This window comes from Hippopotamus amphibius, chromosome 1, assembly GCF_030028045.1.
Source record: "Hippopotamus amphibius kiboko isolate mHipAmp2 chromosome 1, mHipAmp2.hap2, whole genome shotgun sequence".
NCBI lineage: Eukaryota > Metazoa > Chordata > Mammalia > Artiodactyla > Hippopotamidae > Hippopotamus > Hippopotamus amphibius.
Window position 1 is genome coordinate 22,956,883 of NC_080186.1, and position 22,960 is coordinate 22,979,842.

The 22,960-nt window shown below is 48.6% G+C and overlaps 1 pseudogene; it reads left to right on the forward strand.

Annotated features, from left to right (window-relative positions):
• Positions 1-15,843: 15,843 nt before the first annotated feature.
• The window catches only part of LOC130853600 (ribose-5-phosphate isomerase-like), a 103,895-nt pseudogene continuing 96,778 nt past the window's right edge, over positions 15,844-22,960 (forward strand).

A 22,960-nucleotide genomic window follows, 5' to 3' on the forward strand; every position in this document is an offset into this window, starting at 1 on the left:
TCCAGGCCTTGTCCTCCCGCCACCTGGGATCAGTGGCCACCATCCGTTCCTTTAATATTTCTCTGAGAATCTTGCTGACTAGGAGGTCCAGCTCGGGAATGCAAGAGAACAGGAGATCTGGAGCCAGAATCCTAAAGGCAGATTCATCATGTGCTGTGGCTACGAACAGGCCCTGGGAACAGTTTGGAGAAAGGGGACGGGCAAGTGTACAGCCAGGGGGCCTGGAGTTCCAGGCAGATCACAGACTGGGGAGTCACCAGAGGGATGAGGGTGTCACCTGCCTCACCCTAGTCCGGCCTAGGGGTCCTGCCTTGCTGCCCCCTCTCTCTCCCCTTCTCTGCACAGCTATGGCCACCCGAGCCCTGCTTGTGTGACCAGAAGGCTCCAGGCTCCAGGACCAATCCTGCCCCAGCTGAGGCGGTTTAAAGAGTTCTGGGGGCAGGCAATGGGGGTGGTGGTGGATTTGGAATCTGGCCTGGTTTTGAATCCCAGCCCCTGACTCACTGCCAAACCTGAGTAGCTTCCCCCCTCCTCCATCTCTGGGTTCCTCATCCTCCAACAGGGTGAGGGGTCTGCAGGGACCCCACTTGGGCTCCCACTGGGGGTTGGGGATCTGCAGGGGCTCAGTGGGTTTTGTTCCTGTCCCCTCTGTGACCCCACGGTGCCTGGTTCCAAGTCAGCGCCCAGTAAATATGGATTGACCTGGTGAGATAATAAAGTGAGCTCATGTCTGTGTCTGGGCCTCATGGCACCAAACTCTAAACTTGTGTTGGGAAATTGAACAACCCAAGAGCCAGCTGGGTGGAACCATTAAGGGCTTGACTGTCAGTCATCAGCGAGGACTTCCTGGAAGTGGCAGGCCTTGGGCTGGGTGGGACTCGGATAGAGGAGGGAAGGTGTGCTAGGAGGGGGGACTGCACACAAAAGCAGGGAGGTGGGATGGGGAGGGGTCGAGGTGAGTCCTCTCTCTTGTGTTTTGAGGCTGGTACAGGATGTTGTGTGTGTGGGTGGGGAGTCCTGGCACAGTGCTGGGCTCCCAAAGGACTCTCAGTAACGGGGACTCCCACCCCTGTCAGCTCATCCAGCTCACCTGCTGTCCCCAGAGGTGGCCCCCTCACCTGGTTACATGTGACATGTTGTCCCAGCAGGGAGCAGGACCTGGGTGGGGGCATGGACACGTCACCCCTCTTAGGGAACCAGGCTCTACTTGCTGTGAAACACAGGCCCTAGAACTTGGAGCTGGGAGGCCGCTTCAACTTCTCTGTCCTATAGGAACCCAGCACAGAGAGGTTAAGGAAGTGACTCAAAGTCACTGAGCCCCCAAAGAAGGCCCCACTGGTGCTCTGCTCTTTAACCAGCCTGGGGGAGGGTCCTTTGTCTACAGACACCTGAACTGAGTGACTCAGGGGTCAAGGGTTCCTCTTCTCCCTTCATCCTCCACCTGCCCTCATACCCACCTGCTCCCTGGGCTGAGAAGCACTGGAAATGGGACCCAGGGTCTCCCTGGGAGTCGAGGTCAGTGATCTGTAGACCCACTGGCCGAGGCCTGGGCCTGTGCTGGGAAGGGGAGGGTTAAGCTTTGAGCAGCCCTTCCTGTTGGTGTTTAACTTGCAGTTTCTAAAGGTTATCAGGAGCCCCATGGAACAAATGTTTTCTAACTTAGAGACACTGCAGCAGATTAAGGAGTGGCCCATCCCCCAGAGAACATGAATGAAAGGACATCCCTTACCCAGAATGGCCCGGATGGCAGCTGGAGTAACTTTCCATGAGACCTGGGTGGAGAAGGGGTGGAGAAGGGGTCCTCTCTTCCCAGCCTTCAGCAAATCCTGCCTGGTCCCTCTGACACTTACTCCAGGAGAGGACAGTCTGGAAAGATATTGAGAGAAACTGGGGCTCTGCTCAGCATAAGAGAGAGCTCGCAGTCCCAGTGGACCACAAGTTGACAGCCATTCGTCTCCATGGGCAGTACTACCTTCCCCCCCCCCCCTTTTTTTTTCCCTCTTCTCTGCCTCCTCTTTTTCTAGGCAATCAGTGATCTTCTTTCTCTCATTATAGATTAGTTTACATTTTCTAGAATTGTATCTAACTGGAATTATAGAACATGTACTTTTTGTCTGGTTTCTTTCACTCAAAAACTATTTTTAGTTTCATCCATGTTGTGTGTATAAATAGTTTGTTCCTTTTTATTGCTGAATAGCAACCCATTACCTGGATATACCACGATTTGTTAATCCATTCACCTGGTGATGAACATTTGGGTTGTTTCCAGGTGTTTGATACTGCAATTAAAGCTGCCATAAACATTTGTGCATGAGTCTCTGGTGAACTTGTGTTTTCATTTTTTGGGGGGTAAATACCAAGAGGTAGAATGGCTGGTCACACGGCAGATTTCATGCTTAACTTTAAGACACTGCCAGACTACTTTTCACAGTGCTTTCCCCCCTCAGTGTGTGGGAGCTGTAAGGTTCACCACTCTAATAGGTGTGTAGTGGTATCTCACTGTGGTTTTAGTTTACATTTTCCTAGTAACTAAAGATGTTGAGCATCTTTTCATGTACACATTTGCCATCCATATCTGCTCAAGTCCTTTGCCCATTTAAAAAGTTGGGTTATTTTCCAACTTATTTACAAAACAGAAAGAGACTCACAGACATAGAACACAAACTTATTGTTACCAAAGGAGAAAAGGGGGGGGGGAGTAGAATAAATTGGGAGTTTGGGATTAACATTTACATACCACTATATATAAAATATCAACACTGTACAGCACAGGCAACTATACTCAATATCTTGTAATAACCTATAATGGAAAAGAATTTGAATATATGTGTGTGTGTGTATATATATGTATATATATATGTATAACTGAATCACTTTGCTGTATACCTGAAACTAACACAACTTTGTAAATCAACTATACTTCCATTAAAAAAAATCAGGTTATTTTCTATTTATTGAGTTTTGAGAATTCGTTATATAGTCTGGAAACAAGTCCTTTATCAGATATATGATTTTCAGATCTTTTCTCTTTGTCTGCTGCTTGTCTTTCAATCTCTTATCAGTCTTTTGAAACAACATGTTCTAGATTTAATGAGGCTGCCATTTCAACCTTACTGTTCATCACAATAATTATGCCATCTGCCACAGAGGGATCCTTTCATCCCTGTAGCTGCCAGGGAACGCTGCTTTGGAACAGGCCCTTCCCAGCGGGTTAAATCCCGTGTCACAGGACGGTCCCCTTATATTAACACGCGGCTTTATCCAGCTGTATATCCTGCCCTCCTTGATCCATAGATCCTCCTCTGGGATCCATGCCCAGGCCTGTTTTCCTGGTTCTTGGTGGTCCTTACAGCCAGGTCCTGCAGCTCCTAGGATATATAATCAGTCTCTCTCCTCTCTTGACAGACCCAGTGCTTCGGCAGTTGGCTTATGCTTAGATTTAAGTCTGGTTGTGGCTCTGGTGGCCGAAAGGGGATATAGGGGCCAATCCTGAAGAGGGCACGTGTTCTCGTGTAAAGACCTCCTCATTTGAGGCCCCTGCACCATCCTCTGGAAAGGGGGCTTTTCTCCTCCAACAAGGGGAGTAGGTCACTTTGCAGGCCTGAAAGTTCTGTAAAATCTGGTTTTTCAAGTCCCATCCATCCTGACATCCTCACCCTGAGTCTCAGGCACTTGTTCCTGCTCCATCGGGGCCCTGACTTTGGCACAGAAAACTTTCCTATACAGAGAGTTCATCCTTCTTTGAAGCTCTGCCACTCTTATAGTGACGGCTCATGTCTGGTCTCTGACTGCAGGAGATGGATGTCTCTCCACGTGCTGCCAAGTCAGTTCTCGGGTGAACATTTGCTTCAAGTTGCCGGTTAATTAATCTGAGTCTATAATTTTCAGTCTTCAGTGTAACACAGCCATTTGACAACAGCTCCTGATTCTAATTTCCTTATAATTACTTCCCTTCCAGGCTACTTGGGGCCTTGCACCAGCCAGTGCACCCCACTCCACCTGGATCCCTTCCCTGTTCCCTCTGGGCCAATGTCTTAACCATGGTGTTACCACCACACATCAGGGACTGTCTCTACTTCTCTTACAAGGATGACCAATAATGGGGTCCTCACTGCCGTCTCTGAAACCAAGCAGGACTCTGTAGGGCTCCTGGGCACAAAAGCTTTTCTGGGTCCCCTTCCCTGAGTCCCAAAGGGCAGGTTCAAACAGTTGCTAACCAGGGAAGGGAGGAGATGCAGAGACAAGGGAGGAGCAGTCAAGAAACAATAGTGCAGCCTTTGGGCAGGGTCCTGGTTACTGCACAAGGGATACACATAATATCTTTGAGCTTTTCTGTAGAGCTAACCCCCCACCAAATGGAAGATATTTCAGAGAGAAGGTCACAGTTTAATAATCTTGAAAGCCACAGATCACGAGACCACCTGATGCCAGAAGAGCTCTAAACGGAAGGAGTGAAGGCCCTGCATGCACCCTGATCCTTATCAGCAACCCCGCCCCTGGACTATAAGAATCCTTGCAACTACCCCCTCATCCCAGGTTGGGACACAAAGTTTTGAGGGCATTAGCCTGCTATGGTCCCCTTTCCATGGCAGAGCAATAAAGCTATTCTTTACTACTTCACCCAAAACTCTGTCTCTGAGATTTAATGTCAGTGTACAGAGGCCGGATACAGCATCATCTCCACAATTTCATCTTAGAGCCTGCTTCCTAGGGCCATCCTTACTACCAATTAGCCGAGGTTGGGTTCCCTAGCAGCAGAGACTGAGGTGAAGATTCTCGAGAAAGTGATTCACAGGAAGGAGCAGGGGGAGCAGGCTAGTAAGGAGCTAAGAAAAGATGTGGTCCCCAGACCCAGGAAAGCTGGCTTTTGGAGGTTACCCACTCAATATTAGAACAGCCCCAGGGACCTTGGGCTCTTGGTCTGGGCAAGTGTATTGTCAGGCTTCTCCAGAGAAACAGAACCAGTAAGATGTGTATCTGTATATAGAAAGTGATTTATTATAAAGAATTGGCTCATGCAATTATAGAAGCTGGTGACTCAAAAATCTGCAGTGTGGGCCAGCAGTCTGGAAAGGCAGGCTGCTGGAGAATTCCCTCTTGCTTGGAGAATTCCCTTCAGGTGATTGGATGAGGCCTGCTACATTATGAAGGGCAGTTTGCTTACTCAAAGTTCATTGATTTAAACACAAATATCACATCAAAACACACCCTAAGTTGACACATAAAATTAACCATCACAGCAGGATATGTGGGGGCTGGGGTCTTAAAACCAGGAGAGGGGAAGGCGAACCCAGGGCAGGGAGTAGAAGGGTGACCAGGAGGACCTGGTGCCTAGCCATGGAATGGGTGAGACAGGGGGCCACTTTCCAGGCCCAGCTACCTGGCTGGCAGGTGACATCAGGCAAACCTCCCAACAGGCTTTGGGCCCCAGATGGAGGCCTGGGAGGTAGAACTGTGAGCACGGGGAACAAGAGGGGCCCCAGACACTAGTTAAGAGGGGTAATGTACCCTGGGGAGAAGGCGGTGGTTGAGTGCCTGGAATGGAAGTCAGGTCAGGGATGACAGACCCACAGCCACAGCTGTGAGATGATAAATGAGAATTGTTTTCGTGGTTCAGGAGTCTGGGCACAGGTCAGCTGTGTGCTCTGTTTAGGATCTCAGAAGGCTGCAGTCTTATCAGAGTCTCAAATGGGGAAAAGTCTGCTTTCACCACTTACCATTCTGCCCATCACAGCCCAGGGCTACCTAAGTACCTCTCAGCTCCTCCACTCTATCCATCCCTCTGCTGCTGCTCTCGAGTGATCAGTGCTGAGTTTGGGTTCCTCCGAAAGAGCAGGTGGTTTACGTGGGAGGTGATCTCAGGAGGCACAGTGAGGCGGGGACAAGGGCGGGAGGGAGGAAAGCCCTAAAGCCTGAATCAGAGAGTGGGTCACACTGTGGGCTCAGCCCTGCTGTGGACCCTCTGAGGAAGTGTGTGGGACATGCCTGAGACTTGTCTCTCAGTGGGAAGCTGGGTATTTATCTATTTATCTCTACTCCCCATCGCTCCCTGGTTGAGAGGTGCCCCTGAGGTATTAAGCCCTAGCACTTTGGGGCTGCCCTGCTTTTGGCCGGTCAAGCGCTCAGGACACTGGAGAACCCCCAGGTGGGGATGCAAAGGGAAGCAGGGCCTGAGGGGGGAGCGGTCAGCTGGCTGGAAACAGCCCACCACTCTGTTCACCTGCTGCTGGGGAGTGCAGAGATGGCCCAGGGGACACAGGGTATGGGAGCCAGGGCACTGAGCCTCCCACCTGGGAATAGCATCTTCCTAAGAAAGGACCTGAAGCTGTTTAACCCAGCTGAGCTGTTATCATCGCTGGCTACTGTTATAAATAGCCAAACCCTATCTCCACTCCAACCAGCAAAGCAACCCCAACTTCATGCTAAAGGCATAATTTGCTGCAAATTAAACTTAATGGGACTAGAGTAATTATGTTGACTTCTTAAAGTACTTAGAGATAAATACATGATTAGATATTTCAGAAAATAAACTTTCCCATTGTGTTTCCTGACAGAAATGGAGGAGAGGAGGCTGAGGTGGGAGTCAGAGAGACGATGCTAAACGAGGGGGGAGGGAGGACTCAGAAACCCATTTGAGGATGTTTTTAGACCCGCAGGGGGAGTGGGTCCCAGGACAGCCTCTGGGAGGGCAATTTGACAAAACATATCCAAAGCCTTAAAAATATCCATACCTAGTGCTCTGATAAGTCCACAAATCTATCATAAGGAAATAAGCAGATGGAGACAAAGATCTACGTGAAGAGTCAGTCATCTCAGCATCATGTATAGCAAACACATTTAGGTGGGAACCATCTATATTCCTAACTACGCAGGATTAGCTATCTCAGTTACAGGACAGACACACGAGGGAATGTAATGTAGCCGTTACAAATCAGACAGTCAAAAAGTAATTGACTTGGGAAGATGCTCATAAAATAGGAGTGAGAGGGAAAAAAGCAATATATAGATCTGGATAGAAACTATATTCCAAATATACCCAGAGAAAAAGAAATCCCAGGAGGAAGTGTGCAAGAAAACTAACAGTTTTCAATTAATTTTTAATGTGAAGGAGAAGAAGCACAGTCCTGTGGGTCCCCTTTGTCTCGATACTCTGTGCAACACTGCTTCACTCCTGACAGGGATGGCTGTGTGGGTTTTTCCCACATCAAGCAATTCTGCAACACAGGCTGGGTGACCTACAGTTTAACTCAATTCTGACACTCCCTACTGGAGATAGTGTCAGATCCTATAGGTTAAAGTCTCAGTCCCACGAAACTGCCCCCTTCCCCATGCCAACCGCAAGTTCAGGTTGTCACCTGTGCTTCTGATGACTGGCTATAAATTGGAGGTTCCAACGACTGCCTCTTGGGTTTGATTAATTTATTAGAGCAGCTCACAGAACTCAGGAAAACAGCTGACTTAGATTAGTGGTATATTACACAGGATATGAATTAAGCAGCCAGATGAGGAAGTGCATAGGGTGAGGTCTGAGGTTCCTTGAGGTCTCAAGCACAGGAAAGTCTGTCCCTGTGGTGTTTAGAGCAGCCACACTCCCAGCACATGGTTGCATTCTTGTCCATGAGCCTGGAAGCTCTCAGAACCCTGTAGTTCAGGGATTTTTACGGAGGCTTCATTATGTAGGCATGATTGATTTAATTATTGGCCATTAGTGGTCAATTCAATCTCTAGCCCCTCTCCCCTCCCAGGAGGTTGGGGGTGGAGCTGAAAGTTCCAACTTTCTAGTCACATGATTGGTTCCCCTGGCAACCAGCCCTCATCCTTAGGGGCTTTCAAAAGTCACCTCATTAATATAAACTCAGGTGTGGTTGGTAGGGGCTTGTTATGAATAACAAAAGAGACTCATTTTACCTTTATATTCTGAAGCTATTTCAGGAACTAGGAACTAGGAACTAGGAACAAAAGTAAATATTATAACAAAAGATTATGAAAAAGTATTATAAAAAAGCCCCTATGGCTTGTATATGTATAGGAAATTACAAGGGTTTTAGGAGCTCTGTGCCAGGAACAGTGAATGAAGACCAAATACATACATACGTATATATACATATGCACGTGTATGTAAAATAAACCAGAAAATCACACTGGATGATGAAATTAAGAGGGTTTTTTAATTTTCTTTTCTATTTTTTATGCTTAAATTTTTTCCTGCTATTTTATCACGTTTAACTATTTTTATAGGAGATTTAAGTGAGAAGGGATTTTTTTTCTCTCCTCCCCCTCAGGGGAGTTCCTGGAGGAAATTCTGTGGTTGGAGCTCCAATCTCAGGCTCTCTCTATCTGTATATAAATTTCCTGGTTGCTGGTTGTGGAAGATGCTGCTGCTCTTCTGCTCAGCATTCAGTCTCCCCTTCTCCTTTAGTAGCAAGAGGCCAGTACTGTTGTGGATGGCTTTGTGCCCCAAATCTTCCTTGCAGATAGGGGTGGCTAATGAAATGTGAGTGGAGGTGGTGGATGCAGTTTCCAGGAAAGTTCTTCAATGGGAGTTTTTATTCAGCTGGAAGGAGCCCCTTTCTCCTTCCTCCTTTTTTTTTTTTTTTTCCTACCTAGAATGCAGCTCTCATGGGCTGGAACTCCAGTAGCCATCATGTAACCATGAGGTAACCTTTAGGATAAAGTTATTCTCGAACTGAACTTGGGTTCTGCTCACCTGATGCACAGCAAACCCAATCAACTGACACTGAATGTGAAGGAAAGTATAGCATTTATTTGTAGGGCACCAAGCAAAGAGAACAGGCAGCTAATGCTCAAAAGATCTGAACTCTCTGATGGCTTTCAGGCAAGGTGTGAGGGAGAGGGTGCAGGATGCCTGATCAGCTTGTGACCCTTCTTCTGATTGGTTGGTGGTAAGGTAACAGTGATGTTTTGGGAATCTCAATCATCAACCTTCTGGGTCCAACCAGTTTGGGGTCTACCTGTTTGTGGTTAGCATGTAGTCACCATCCTCCACCGGGTGGGGGGGGTCTCAGTTTCTGCAGGACAACTCAAAGATATGCATCAGATTGTTATCTCTATCCCTTTAGGAGAAGCTAGGAGTTCAGTGACTCTACTGTCTTAATCATTAACTGCTTCAGTCTGCTCTTTGGAAGGCCTAGAAGACTAAAAATTTTTTCTACAAATAAGCATGGGGGACATGGAGGGACTTTTGTGCACAGAACATGGGCAGCACAGTGTCAACCCCCTGCTGTGTCAGGACTTCCCTGTTTAGAGGATGAGCCTGGTGGCATAATAGTCTCCACGCCACCCCAGCACTCCCAGGGCAGCAGAGTCAGCAGAGGGAGTGATGATGTCAGTAGAGGGAGTGAGCTGCTTTGCAGAGCATTTTCTCATCAAACCTTGCTATCTGAAGAGAACTTGAGTGGTCTTCTAGTTCTATCACCTGCTTGGTGCTGGGATTCCTTCCACAAAAACCACTGCCAAACAAAAAAATAATTTTGCTGTCAGTAACATTCTCATCACCCTTGTCACCATCCTCATCACCATCTTCATCATCATCACCATCCTCCTCCTTCCCATCATCAGTATGATCATCACCATATTTCAAGACCAGCATCATCATCACCATCACTATTCTCCTTCTTCTTATCACCAGCACAGTTTCCATCAACACCATTACCATCACCACCATCACCACCACCACCATCACCACCACCACCACCACCATCACCACCACCACCACCATCATCATCACCACCACCACCACCACCACCATCACCACCACCACCATCACCATCATCATCGCCACCACCGCCATCACCACCACCACCACCACCATCATCATCACCACCATCACCACCACCACCACCATCACCACCACCACCACCACCATCATCACCACCATCACCACCACCACCATCACCATCATCATCACCACCATCACCACCACCACCACCACCATCACCATCATCACCACCACCACCACCATCACCACCACCATCACCACCACCACCACCACCACCGTCATCATCATCACAGTTACCACCATTACCACTGCCACTTATTGAGCACTTCTATTTGTCAGGCACAGTGCTGGGTACTTTATATATTCTATTGAACAGTCCAGTGAGATGGGTATTGGTTCTAATTTACAGATAAGGAAGCTGAAATTCGGAAAGGTAAAGTGGCCTGAGGCAGCACAGACAATAAGCAGAAAAGGGAAAATGATCTGAATTCAGATTTGTCTGATTTCAAAAGCTGAACTCTGTCCACTCCACCAGGCAGCCCTGAGAGCTGACCTCTGCTGTGCTGCTCCAGAGGGGTGAGCATGCCCTTGCCAGGAAACTGCTCCATCTTTGGTCAGCACTGACTGCTTTCCCATGGTCTCACCCATAGGTCCTGGTTCTGACATTTGGGGACTGCAGAGTGGGCTCGACTTCTGGTCCATGGGATGGCCTTTTTGAAGTTGGAGTTCAGCTCGTGGGTCCACCTGAGCCTCTTCATTTTGAGGATGAACATTCCGTCCCTTCAATAACTCCACGTGTGAATGACCACTTCTCATTGCACACCCCCCTACACCACCGCCAGTCCTCCTGGACTTTTGTAATCCCTGCTCCCTGACCTTCCTGCTACCATTCTAACCGCAGTAGCCATAATGATCTTCTCAAAACAAATCAGATCACATCACTTTCCTGCTCAAAACTCTGCAGTGAATTCCTTCAACTCTAAAAGCAAAATCCAAACTCTACCGTGGCCTATCAACTCTAAATGATCTTCCTTCTGCTGACTCCTCACATCTTATCTCCTAGCCCTCTTCCTCAACTTTCTGGGCTCCAGCCACACTGGCTCTCCATTGTCCTTGAGCACAGCATGCTCATTCCTGCCTCAGGGCCTTTGCACCTGTTGCTCCCTTGACAATGATCACAAAGCTCATTCCCTCACTTAATTCAGATCTCTGTTCAAATATCACCTCCTCAGAGTGGCCTTCCTTGACCACCCTCCCTAATACAGCTCTCTCATCTCTGGTCTCTTTCCATTCACTTTTCCCCTTCATTTCAGAACTTACAACTTCCTAAAACATATTTATTTGGTTATTATCTGTTTCCCTTACTGGAATGCAAGCTCCAGGAGAGCAGGGACTTTGTCCATCTACTTCACCTCTATAGCGCCAGTGTTTAGAAGAGAGCTTAGTACTCAGATTCTAATAAATACTTCTTAAATTAATTAGTTAATCAATGTAACCTTGATCACATGTCTTCTAAATCTGGAGGCCCTGCCTTTAGGCAAAGTTCACCTTATTCATGAGTTGAACAGGATTCTTTCCCCCCTTTTTCTAGACTCCATATCTCTATTTACATGACCTAAAGCAGGGGGCCCAACCCCCAGGCCACGGACAGATATGGATACTGGTCCGCGCGGCCTGTTAGGAACCAGGCCGCACAGAAGGAGGTGAGCGGTGGGCAAGTGAGCGAAGCTTCACCTGCTGCTCCCCGTTGCTTGCATTACTGCATTACTGCCTGAACTGCCCCCGCCCCCACTCTCCCCAGTCTGTGGGAAAATTGTCTTCCATGAAACCTGTCCCTGGTGCCAAAAAGGTTGGGGGCCACCGGCCTAAAGAGTGGCAGGATGTGCACAGAAGTATGTTGGCTTTGGAATCAGAATGAGGCTCGAATTTCAGCTCTGCCACTTACTAGCTCTGCATTACTTAGCTTTCCTGAGCCTCAGTTTTCTCTTGTGTAAAATGTTATTAATACCAACCTTGTGAACTTGTGAGGAGAGAGAAAACGTGAGTACATAGTGCAGGGTAAGCATTTGAGAACTGGTAGCTATGACTGTTGCTGTTGTTACTCAACTAACCAGGTTTAGGGCCTTTCATCTCAGGGGAAAAGCCTTGGTTGGGACTGGGCTGGATGGGTAGGGTGGGGTGGAAGGGGAGACCAGGGAAGGGACAGGTGACATGAGAGACATGTCACCTTGTGGGTTCCCACTGAGCTCCCTGTCGGTCTCATCTCAAAGCCTGTCTTCCTCCTCTGTCCCTGAGCTGTTGATTGAGTTGGCACTGCATGTGTAACTCTCTCGCACATATGAAATTCCGTCGTGTGAGTCTCAGTCTCTGGCTCTGGCCTGCGGGGTTTTCTTTCCCATCCTGATCCAACACACTTGCTTTTCTTTCAAGAGCCTGTCATCTGCGAAGCTGAAGAGCCCGCCTCCCCAGTGGGGTGATTGCTAATGACGCTGTGGCTCTGCGTGACCTGAAGGCTCCTGGGAAGCAGGGATTGCAGCTGATATTCCCCCATAAACCTGAGCCTGGTCCAGAGGGGCTTGCCAGGACCACGGCCTGCTGGGAAGTGATGGCGTCAACTAGACGAGCCAGGGGTTCGCGCTGTCCCATATGTTCCTAATTCAGATGAAAGGATGTTGGATCCTAGAGTCATTAGAACAGGTTGAATCCTCTGGCCAATGGAGAAACTCAGGCACAGAGTGTCAGCCAGTGTGCAGATAGAATCAGTGTATTGTAGAGCCAGTCTTCATTGAAGAAACTGAGGCCCAGAAAGAGGAAGTGTCTTATCCAGGGCTACACAGTAAGTCTGTGACAGAGCCAGGAGTGGCTTGAGTCTCTACTACCCAGCCACTTCTCCTCTGGCTCCGCCCCCTGAGGCAGCCCAGGGCTGGGAATGGGCTGGACTCTGGCCACTGGAGCATCACCCCCAGCAGGGATGCGTTGCATCTGTGCCGTGTGTTTGTGGATGGAACCCCTTCAGCATGCCTGGCACCACACAGGCACTTGATCACAATCTCATCCCATCCTAACATTATGCTTCCCATTTTACAGGCGAGAAACTGAGGCCCAGAGAGGGCAGTTGACTTACACAGTCTCACATCTCGTGGGCAGGAGCCCTCTCAGCATTTCTCCTGCCTGATGGCTTTTTGCAGCACTGACCAGCTGCTGACATTTCATCACAGGCTTGTCTGTGTATTGCCCCCCGCCCCCTCCATGTAAAGTCTAGGAAAGAGGGCTCCTGTCTTGTTCATTTCAGTATCCCTGGGGCCTGGGGATAAATACAAAACATATTTAAATAAATGAATGAATTGTTTGGGTTCCTTCCAACTCTGTGACTGGGAAGATCTGAGACCCCAACCCCGCCTCCCAGACAGTGACAGGCACTGACCCTGCTCCCTGCTCCTGACCTCGTCCTGCAGGTGGGCTGGCATCCAGCCTTCTCCCCATCACTGCTCCAGCTCCACATCGCCTCCTGCTGTCCTGCCTTGCCCTACCCGTCTATGCCTCCCTCTGTCTCCTGATGCTTTTCTCCTAACACCCCATTCCCAGACCTGACCCCACCTTTCCTCCTGATCCAAGAGGCTGGCACAGGCTCCCAGAGCCTTGACCCTTGTCTGGCTTCTTCTGGCCTTGACCCTGATTTGTACCGTAACCAAACCTTGACTTGCCCTTTGTAATCTTGTAAGGTGGCAGGGCATAGAAATGAGGGACCCCTCTCTAATTCACCAGCTCCCCCTCCCCAGGAGTTTCTGAAGGCGCAGATGCAGGCTGGCTGGCAGCTCCTCGAGGCCAGGGCTGGCCAGACTCCAAAACTCAGGTCTGGGTACCCAATGTGGCTCCCTGCGGACTTGACCCCAAACAGACCCTGGCCGACCCCTTGCTGACGAGTTCAGTGTAGTCTGAGCATCAGGGCCTCCTGGCTCCTGAGCTGGTCCCAGGTGGCTGGCATCAGGGACCAAGGACCCCAGGAGGGGACAGGGCTGCCCCAGCTGCTTCTCCACCCAGCACTAGGGAGCCCCAGCATGACCCTCCCCAGCTCAGAGAAGTGCAGGGCTCCCGTGTGCAGAGGGGCACACGGAGGAGGAGTGCTGGTTTTGATGGCCTGGAATGGAGATGCATTGGAGGGGAGGGGACCACCCTACAGGCCTGGTCCCCAGGGAGATGGACAGGGGCACAGAGGGGACACCCCCACGGTCCTCAGCCCTGCTTCCTTAGTCCTTGGGATTTTCCCAGATGAGGTTGAGGGGTATGCTTTGCACACAGCTCTCACATTAGTCAGGGCCAAGGGGATGTAGATGTTGGGGTCCCCACTGGTGGAGATAAGGGAGGGCTGGCAGTGGTCGGGTGGCAGAACAGCCATGCTGTGTCCCTGTCATGGTTCTGGGGCAGCAGGATCACACTGTTCTTCCATGTCCAGCGCTGGTGTGACTGAGTATCTCCCAGGAGTTGGGGGAGCAGTGAGGCACGTGGATCTCTTAACAGCCTCATGAGGGAAGCTTGGCCGGGGCTATTAGCTTTGTCTCATGGATGGAGAAATCAAAGGCCAGCAAGAGAGCCCCTGGCCAAGCCTAAATTGTGAGAGTGACCAACATAGGGCAGAAACCCAGGCTGCCCAGCTCCCGTCTCCTGGGCCTGCTCTTGCCTTTCTGCAATCAGATTTATCTCAAGGATCCTAGCAATCATCTGGTCCCATGACCCCTCAGGGCTGGGTGGCGCTCAGCACTTCTCCCTGTGCGAGGTTGCCCGGGGCTGGATGGAGCCCTGGAGACTGGAGGGCTTGCTTGCCTTAGACAAATTCCTGTACCTCTCAGCCTCAGTTTTACCTGACTGTAGAATGGGATAATAATATGCCTATGCCCTGGGGCTGGAGTGAGGGTAAAATGCCACTTCCTTTATTTTATGGGTATGAAAACTGAGGCTTGGAGAGGCCATGTGAATTGCTAAAGGTCTCTCAAGGCAAGTCAGGATGCGACCCCAGATTTATATAACTTCAAAGCCTGTCCTCTTAACTGCTTTGTGGTGCCACGTCCTCTGCTGTCTGGAAGTCTGTCCTAGTACTGCAACTCAGCACCTCTAGCTGTGGTCATGGACGGGACCTTCTTGCTTGGCACACAGGGGCCCTCACAGCACTGAGAATTCTCCTAACACACACATATATACACATACAACACACACACACACACACACAGAGCACACAGCATATGCCCCCGTTCCTTCACACACACACACACACAAACACACACACACACACACATGCACATACACCATGCACATCCCTCTCACAGACACATTCACATGTAGGCACATACACACACATGTACACACATGCAGACACACACACGTATACATATGTAGGCACATACACACACATGTACACAGGCATGTAGACACGCAAACGCCACCCTCGTGCATGCACCACACACATACGCACGCACGCACACAAGCCCCCGCCCTGGAACTGACTCTCCACGGCAGAGAGGTTACTCTGAGGGTCGATGTCAGTGACCTGTATCTCCTTGTAGGGGGTCCAGCACCTGCCTGCAGGGTGGGTGGCCTCTCCATACAGGTAGGCCTCCAGGTTTGCAGAGCGGGGGAAGATGTGTGGTTTCTGGAACAGGAGGGGAGAATGGGAGGCCGGGGGAGGGGGCTGGAGCCTGAGATTTCCCGGGCGGGCACAGGGGGATCATGAAGAGGACAGGGTAAGCTCAAGGCTGGGGCAGGGGTGCTGCTCTGAGGTGGAGGGCAACCAGGGTGATGGCAGGTTAGACCGACCCTGCGGCACCCGACCTGCCCCTAGAGGTGGGACTGAAGATAGCAGGATGGGTGCTGCCAGCCGCGGCCAGCTGAGCTCCTAGTGCATCATCCCCTGTTTATACCCACCATCTCCTACTTTGTCCATGACCGTCCTGTGGGAGAGGTATGGAAGGAAGGAGCCGGGGAGGCCCTGGCGAGGGGCCCTGGCTGGACTGGGGCACCTCGTGCACCTCATACTCCTGCTTGAAGCTGTAGCCTTCCGCCCTCTTCATCTGGTTGATGTGCTATAAGTGGTCGGCCACACGCACCGCGGGATGCAGCTGCCCCGTGTGGTACGGGGAGCCCTTCCGGCCACACGGACGCCGCAGTGAGCCCCCAGGAGGCTGCTGGCCTCAGTGACCCCACCACTGCGCTGGTCTCCTGCAGTCAGAGAAAGGGAAAGGGGTTTCTAATACGCACAGGCCCCAGCGGGGGGAACCGCACGTGGACTCAGGGGCCGCAGGAGGGAAGGGAGCACGGCCAGGGTGGAGGACACCTGAGTTGTTTGCTGGAGCCAAGTAGCTGGCTGGGCCCACCCTGTGTGACCCTAGGCGAGCCCCTTCCCTGCTGCATCTCGGTTTTCCCATCTGTAAAATGAGGGGATTGGTTCACGTGACCTCCAAGGGTCCTTCTGGCTCAGCCTTGCTGGCTGTGATCCCGTGGTCCCCTCACCCTCCTGGGATCCCCTGCGGGGCCCACCCCCTGTGACTTCACCCGCTGCCTGCAGGGGGCAGTGCTCAGCAGAGCCCATGACATCCCTCCTTCCTCCCCCTCTTCCAGGGAACAATCTGGAACATTGACAACTCCCAGCAATCACCCCATTCAAAGACAAGCAGTCCCAAAATTAGCTGCTGCCGCCACACCCTCCGCACATTCACGGGAAGCCCCTGAATAGAGGCGTTTCTCCTGCGCAAGCATTTCCATTGTCAGCCTGTGTGGAGGCTGAGCCCACGGGGAACAGGTGGAGAGGTTCACAGTGCCCCACACCCCGGGAAACTGTCCCCTCCCCCAGACCACCACTCCCTGGCTCTGCTGGTCAGCATCCCCAAGGACATCCCACCCTGGTCCCTAGAGCAGGTCCTGGGATTGCAAAACACCCCTGCTCAGCCACACCGAGCTTCCGACACTCACAATCGCAGGCCTCACCTTGTGCTGTTTTTCTTCTCAGGGACCACAGTCCTAAGCTGCCTGTTGCCCAAGATCTGAAAACAGTTGTTTCATGTATTTTGCCCTGTTTTATATAGTTGCTTACAGTGGGAGGGAAGCCCATCCAGGACTCCATCATGGCCAGAAGCTCCACTGAAGCTTGGAAAGGAGTGACTTGTCAAAGGTAGTGTTTCCCAAAGTGTGTTCCAGAGAAGACCGGTTGTGCAAGATGATTAAATGGTAGTCCATTTACAAAATAAATGATCAACTTTTTAAAATGAATCTGGAAAATTTCAGTTGAAACAGGTCCATTCCCTGCAGGACATCTCAGGACTTGCAACAAGCTAACGTGTGTTGTGACACTCCAGGAGGAGAACAGAAGTAGCAACACTTCCCAAATTTCTTTTTTTCCAAGGAGGTTTTTTGTTTGTTTGCTTATTTCACTAAACATCTTTAGATAAAAAGTGTGATGGGGTGATTAAGAGCAAGGAATCTGTTAAGACGTCTGAGTTCGAATCCCAGTTGTGCCACTTATTGGCTGTGTGTCCTTGGGAAAACTACTAACCCTTTCTGAACCTCAGTTTTCTTATGTGCCAAATGAGGATAAAGTCATTACTATCCAATAGAGGTACTGTGATTATTAAATGAGATGATGCATGAGAAATACCCAGTCCATTGTTGGCATCTGATGAATGCCCACAGACAGCAGCTGTTGGTATTATTAGAATTTACTGTGAAGTCAGACACCCACTGAGTCCCAGAAAGCCGAGGGCAGCTTCTCAGAGGAAAGAAGGAGCTGACAAGAGCAGTGCTTGACCTGCCCTTAATCCGCCTTAGTGTAAGGATTTGGACCAGGACTTGAACGGTAGCTTTGGAGAGATGATTCTTAAGAGGCCTCTGCAGTCAACACACATCACATGTGCATGGATGTCAAGGGAGAATTTTCTGCTGCTCCAGGGGCTCTCAGGAGCTCCAAAAGGGGGGACTGGGTGACAAAGTGTTACTCATGCTCTTTATGGAAGCTGTGTTGACAGCGCAACAAAACTCTCCAGGTGGAGGAGGGGGTGTGAGAAGGCTTTTTGAAGGGCTGGCCGCTCTCAGCGGCTCGAGAGCGGACACAGGAAGAGCTCCTGGCCAGCTGAGGACAAGCAAATAGCACCACCTGGTCAGGGTGATGGCAGGGCAGCATCCTGGCTGAGTCCAAGGACGACACAAGATGTTCTGTAAATACAGCTGGCGAGCAGGGACGGGGCGGTGAGTGATGACACTGCTCTCAGCCCTGTGTACCTTGAGCCCAGGAAGACAGGCTCTCCCTGACCACCCAAGCAGGGAGGTGGCAGCACTGATGTTCACACCCAGCCCTGTCGGACTCTGGGGTCCTGTTGTCCATCAGCCTTCCCCTATTGTCCCTCTTCTGAGAAAGAAGCCTTTATCAGCTGATGATGAGAGAAACTGGCACTTAACGCGGCAGACCGTCTGGGTGCAATCCGCTGGCACCCAGCAGGATCAAGAGCTCAGAGTGGATGAGGCCCAGAGGGATCTGGGGGCTTTCCAGGCGATGCTTTGAAGTCAGTGGGGCTCAAATTTCAATAGTAAGGTAAATTCCCGGCAAGCTCCCTCCCACCAGCCTGCCACAACTTGCCTCGCTATGTTAAGTCGATTTCTTTTTAAATTAATAAACATTTTATTAATATTTCAGAATAGATTTAGATTTACAGAAAAGTTGCAAAGATAGTACAGAGAATTCTCATCTGCTCCAGACCCAGTTTCTCCTATTATTCACATCATACCTGAGTATAGCACATTTGCTATAAATAGTGAACCAATATCGATACATTATTCTTAACTAAAGTCTATCCCATTTTTGGATTTGCTTAGTTTTTACCTAATGTTCTTTTTCTGTTCCATGATCCCACTTAGGACTTAGTGTCATGTCTCCTTAGGTTTCTCTTGGCGGTGACAGTTTCTCAGACTTTCCTTATTTTGATGAATTTAACAGTTTTGAGGATTAGTGGTCAGGTAATTCGTGGAATGTTTCTCAGTTGGGATTTTAAAAAACTGAGGTGTTAATTCACTTGCCATAACATGTACCCTTCTAAAGTGGTTTTTAGTATTTCACAAGGTTGTGCAACCATCATCACTATTTAATTCCAGAACATTTACATCACCCCAGAAAGAAATCCAGTGGCCATTACCAGTCACCCCCCCAAACCCTCCTCCCCCTCAACCCCCGGCAACCACTAATCCATTTTCTGTTTCTATGGATTTGCCTGTTTGGGACATTTCATATAAAATGGATCCTACAACATGGGGCCTTTGGTGATTGGTTTCTTTCCCTTAGCATAATGTTTTCCAGGAGTTGTAGCATGGATCAGGACTACATGCCTTTAAAAAAATTAAAAAAAATTGTCAATTGTGGTTAAATATGTATAACACAAAATTTACCATCTTTAACTTACCATTTTTAAGTGTACAGTTCAAGAATGTCAAGCATATTCATATTGTTATGCAACCAGTTTCCGGAACTTTTTAATCTTGCAAAACTGAAATGTGAGCCTCATTAAACAGCTCCCATCTTCCCCTCTCTCCAGCTCCCGGCAACCCCCCTTCTACTTTCTGTCTCTATGAATTTAAGTACTCGAGATCCTTCACATAAGCGGAATCACACCGTATTTTTCATTTTGTGACTGGCTTGTTTCATTTAGAATAACGTCCTCAGGGTTCATCCATGTTGCAGCACCGTTCAGAATTCCATTCCTTTTTATGGCTGAATAATATTCCACGCTATGGAGATATCACATTTTGCTTATCGTTCATCTGTCAGTGGACTCTTGGGTTGCTTCCACCTCTTGGCTATCGTGAATAATGCTGTTATATGGATGTACAAAGATTTCTTCGAGATCCTGCCTTTAAGTCTTTTGGATATATATCTAGATGTGGAATTGCTGGATCATATGGTAATTTCAAAAGAATATGAAAAATTCATGTTTTTAATTTTTTGAGGAACTGCCATACTGTTTTCCATAGTGGCTGCACCATTTTACATTGCCACCAACAGTGCAAAAATGTTCCAATTTCTCTGCATCCTCACCAAGACTTACCTTCCATTTTTTTGAAAAATAGTGGCCATCCTAATGAATGTAAGGTCTTCATTGCTGTTTATGGAGAATAATATTCAATTGTATGAATCATCACACCTTGTTTCTCTCTTTACTGCTTGATGGACATTTGGGTTGTTTCTCTTTTTTGCTATCATGAATAATGCTGAAATAACATTTGTGTGTAAGATTTTTGCTTGACTATATATTTTCAAATTTCTTGTTTAACTTTTGAAGAACTGTCAAATTGTTTTCCAAAGCAGCTGTGCCATTTTATATTCCCACAGTAATATATGAGGCTTACTGGCTGTTTGTATATCTTCTTTGGAGAAATATCTATTCAAATTCTTTGCCCATTTACATATTGAGTTATTTGCCTTTTTATTGTTGAGTTATGAGGCCTTTATATATATCAGACACTAGGCCCTTATCAGATATATGATTTGCAAATATTTTCTTCCATTCGGTGGGCTCTATTTTCATTTTGTTGAGAGTATCCTTTGAATCACAAAAGCTTTTAATTTCAATGAAGTCAAAATTTGTTGCTTATGCTTTAGGTGTCATATCTAAGAAACCATTGCCTAATCCAAGGTTGTAAAGATATACACCTGTTTTCTTCCAAGAGTTTTATAGTTTTAACTTTTGCTTTTAAAACTTGGATCCATTTTGAGTTAGTTTTGTATATGGCATGAGGTAGGGGTCCACATTTGCATGCGAATATTCAGTTGTCCCAGCATCATCCGTTGACCTCCAGTTGGGTTTGTTCAGTTTCTTTCTCATGATTATAGTGGGGTTATGATTTTTTGGGTGGAAAGTGCCATTCTCATCTGATGATATTAAGAGTACATGCTATCAACATGACTTTTCAGTGATGATATTAACTGATCACCTGCTAAGGTAGTGTTTGTCAGGCTTTTCTACAAAAGTTTCCTCTTTTCCCCTTTTCATACTGCACTTGTGGAAAGGGAGTCATGATGTGTAGCCCACACTTAGGGAGGAGGTAAGTTCCACCTCCTTGAGTGCTGAGAATCTACCTAAATTATTTTGAATTCTTCTGCATGGCAGATTTGTCTAATCGTCTCTATTTATTAATTTATTCAATCATTTATTAAAATACTATGGACTCATGAATATTTATTTATACTTGGGGTTACAATCTGATACGACTTTATTTACTTTGTTGCTCAACTGTTTCTGGCTTTGGTCCTTTGACATTTTCCCGTCATTGTGCGTATATGTGTTCAACACTTCCTACTTACTTTCTGGCACTACAAGATACTCCAGGCTCATCTTGTACATTTCCTGACTTAGTCCTAGAATCAGCCATTTCTCCAAGAATTCTTGGTTCCTTTTGTTGGGAAAAGGTATTAGAATCCAAATCTGGATGCTAAGTGTGTTCCCTAAGTCCATTAAAAAAAAACTTGCATGTTAAGGAAGGGTCAAAATTAATGTGACTTTAGGATATAAACCACAGGAGTTAGGTCCCTACTCCTTGGAGAAGAAAGGACAGAGATGGAGACTGGGTCTGTGGGTGGTGAGTGGAGAAGGGACATAGAAGATGCTGAGACCCTCTTCCAGTCTCCTGAGCACAGCTTGAATTTCCTAGCCACCTGACCTTTGACCATGCTCTGCATTCTGGATCAGTTTCAAATGAATGATTTCTCTCCTCATTAGCAGACATATTTTTCTGCTTCTTTGAATGTCTGGTAACTTTTGATTGGGTGCCAGACATTGTCTGTTTTACCTGGTTGGAGGCCAGATATTTTTGTGTTCCTATAAATATTTTTGAGCTTTGTTCTGGGACATGGTTAAGTTACTTGGAAACAGTTTGATCCTGCTGGGTGTTGCTTTTAATATTTATTAGGTGGGACGAGGGCAGTGCCCAGTAAAGGGTTAATTATTCCTCACTCCTTTTATAGCTCTGTGTCAGTGTCTAAGTCCTAAGTTTTCCTAAAGCTTCTTCAGTACCAGGATAATACCTCTGTCTTCTTTGTATTTCACATGTGAGTACTGGTACCCCGTAGGAGCACAATAGATGCTTCAGTGTTGGCTAGGGGTAATACAGAAATCACCTGATATGGGGAAGACCACTGAAGGGCTTGATTTGTTCACTCAGGAGGGTGGAGGAGGGGAGCCTGGAGGCCAGGAAGAAGGGGCAAGAAGGCTGGGCTGGGGCAGCAGTGGGCACAGCTCCATGACTGAGGTGCCAAACAAGGCGAAGGGGAAAGGACTTGGGACCCATGCTGATGCTGGAGAAGAGCTGGGGGCCCAATCATAGGGAAGGCTGGAGACGAGAAGGCTGTTTACCTGCTTAGCCCTATAGCACGAAGGATGCAGGGCAGACTTGAGAGAAGCCTTCTAGGTTATGGGGCTCAGAAACACTGATCATTCATAGGGATGAGGAGGCCAATGAGTTGATCTTCCCAGATGGAAAACTCCAACCAACTTGTCCTACCTCAGGAGGTGCCTGGGGCAGGGGAAGGACAGGATGACCTCTGAACGCCCCTCTTGCCAGGTTCTGGGCATCATACTCACTGTGGTCTAGGGAAGAGCCAAAGAGCCCTTTGAGGGCAGGTCATGAGAAGCCTTGTGGCTGTGACCTTGAACAATGTGAGAGAATATAGGTGGAGGAGGGAGGGAGGGAAAGAAAGGGAGGTGAGCGGGGAGGAGGGAAGGGGAAAAAGAATTAGGAAGGTGCAGAGGAGGAGGAGGATGGGGAGGAGAAGAGAGAGTAAAGGGACCATGACAAGGAGAGATGTGAAAGGGGACAGGGAGAGGGAGGGACAGGACAGACATCAGCAAACCACAAGGAAGACAGACAGAGCGCCATGGTCAGAGGACAGACTGTCAGGCTGGCTGAACAATGGTGACCAAGGAGGACCTGTCACGAGTAGATACTAGGCTAGAAGGCAGTCTGCAGTGGTGTAACACAGGGCTCTGTTCTTTCCCAGGCCTCCTGGTCTACTTGGAAGAAGAACTTGAAACACCAACCAGCCAGATCCCCAGGCAGAACCAGGAGGGACACCTCACACTGTGGCCTCCAGTCGATCTCAGGGTGAGATCAAGCAAATGCTGTGTAACTCGGACACTTGGAAAAGTTCTTCATTTAGGTTCAAAATCAGCTGTAAAGTAGAGAGGGAGGGCGAGC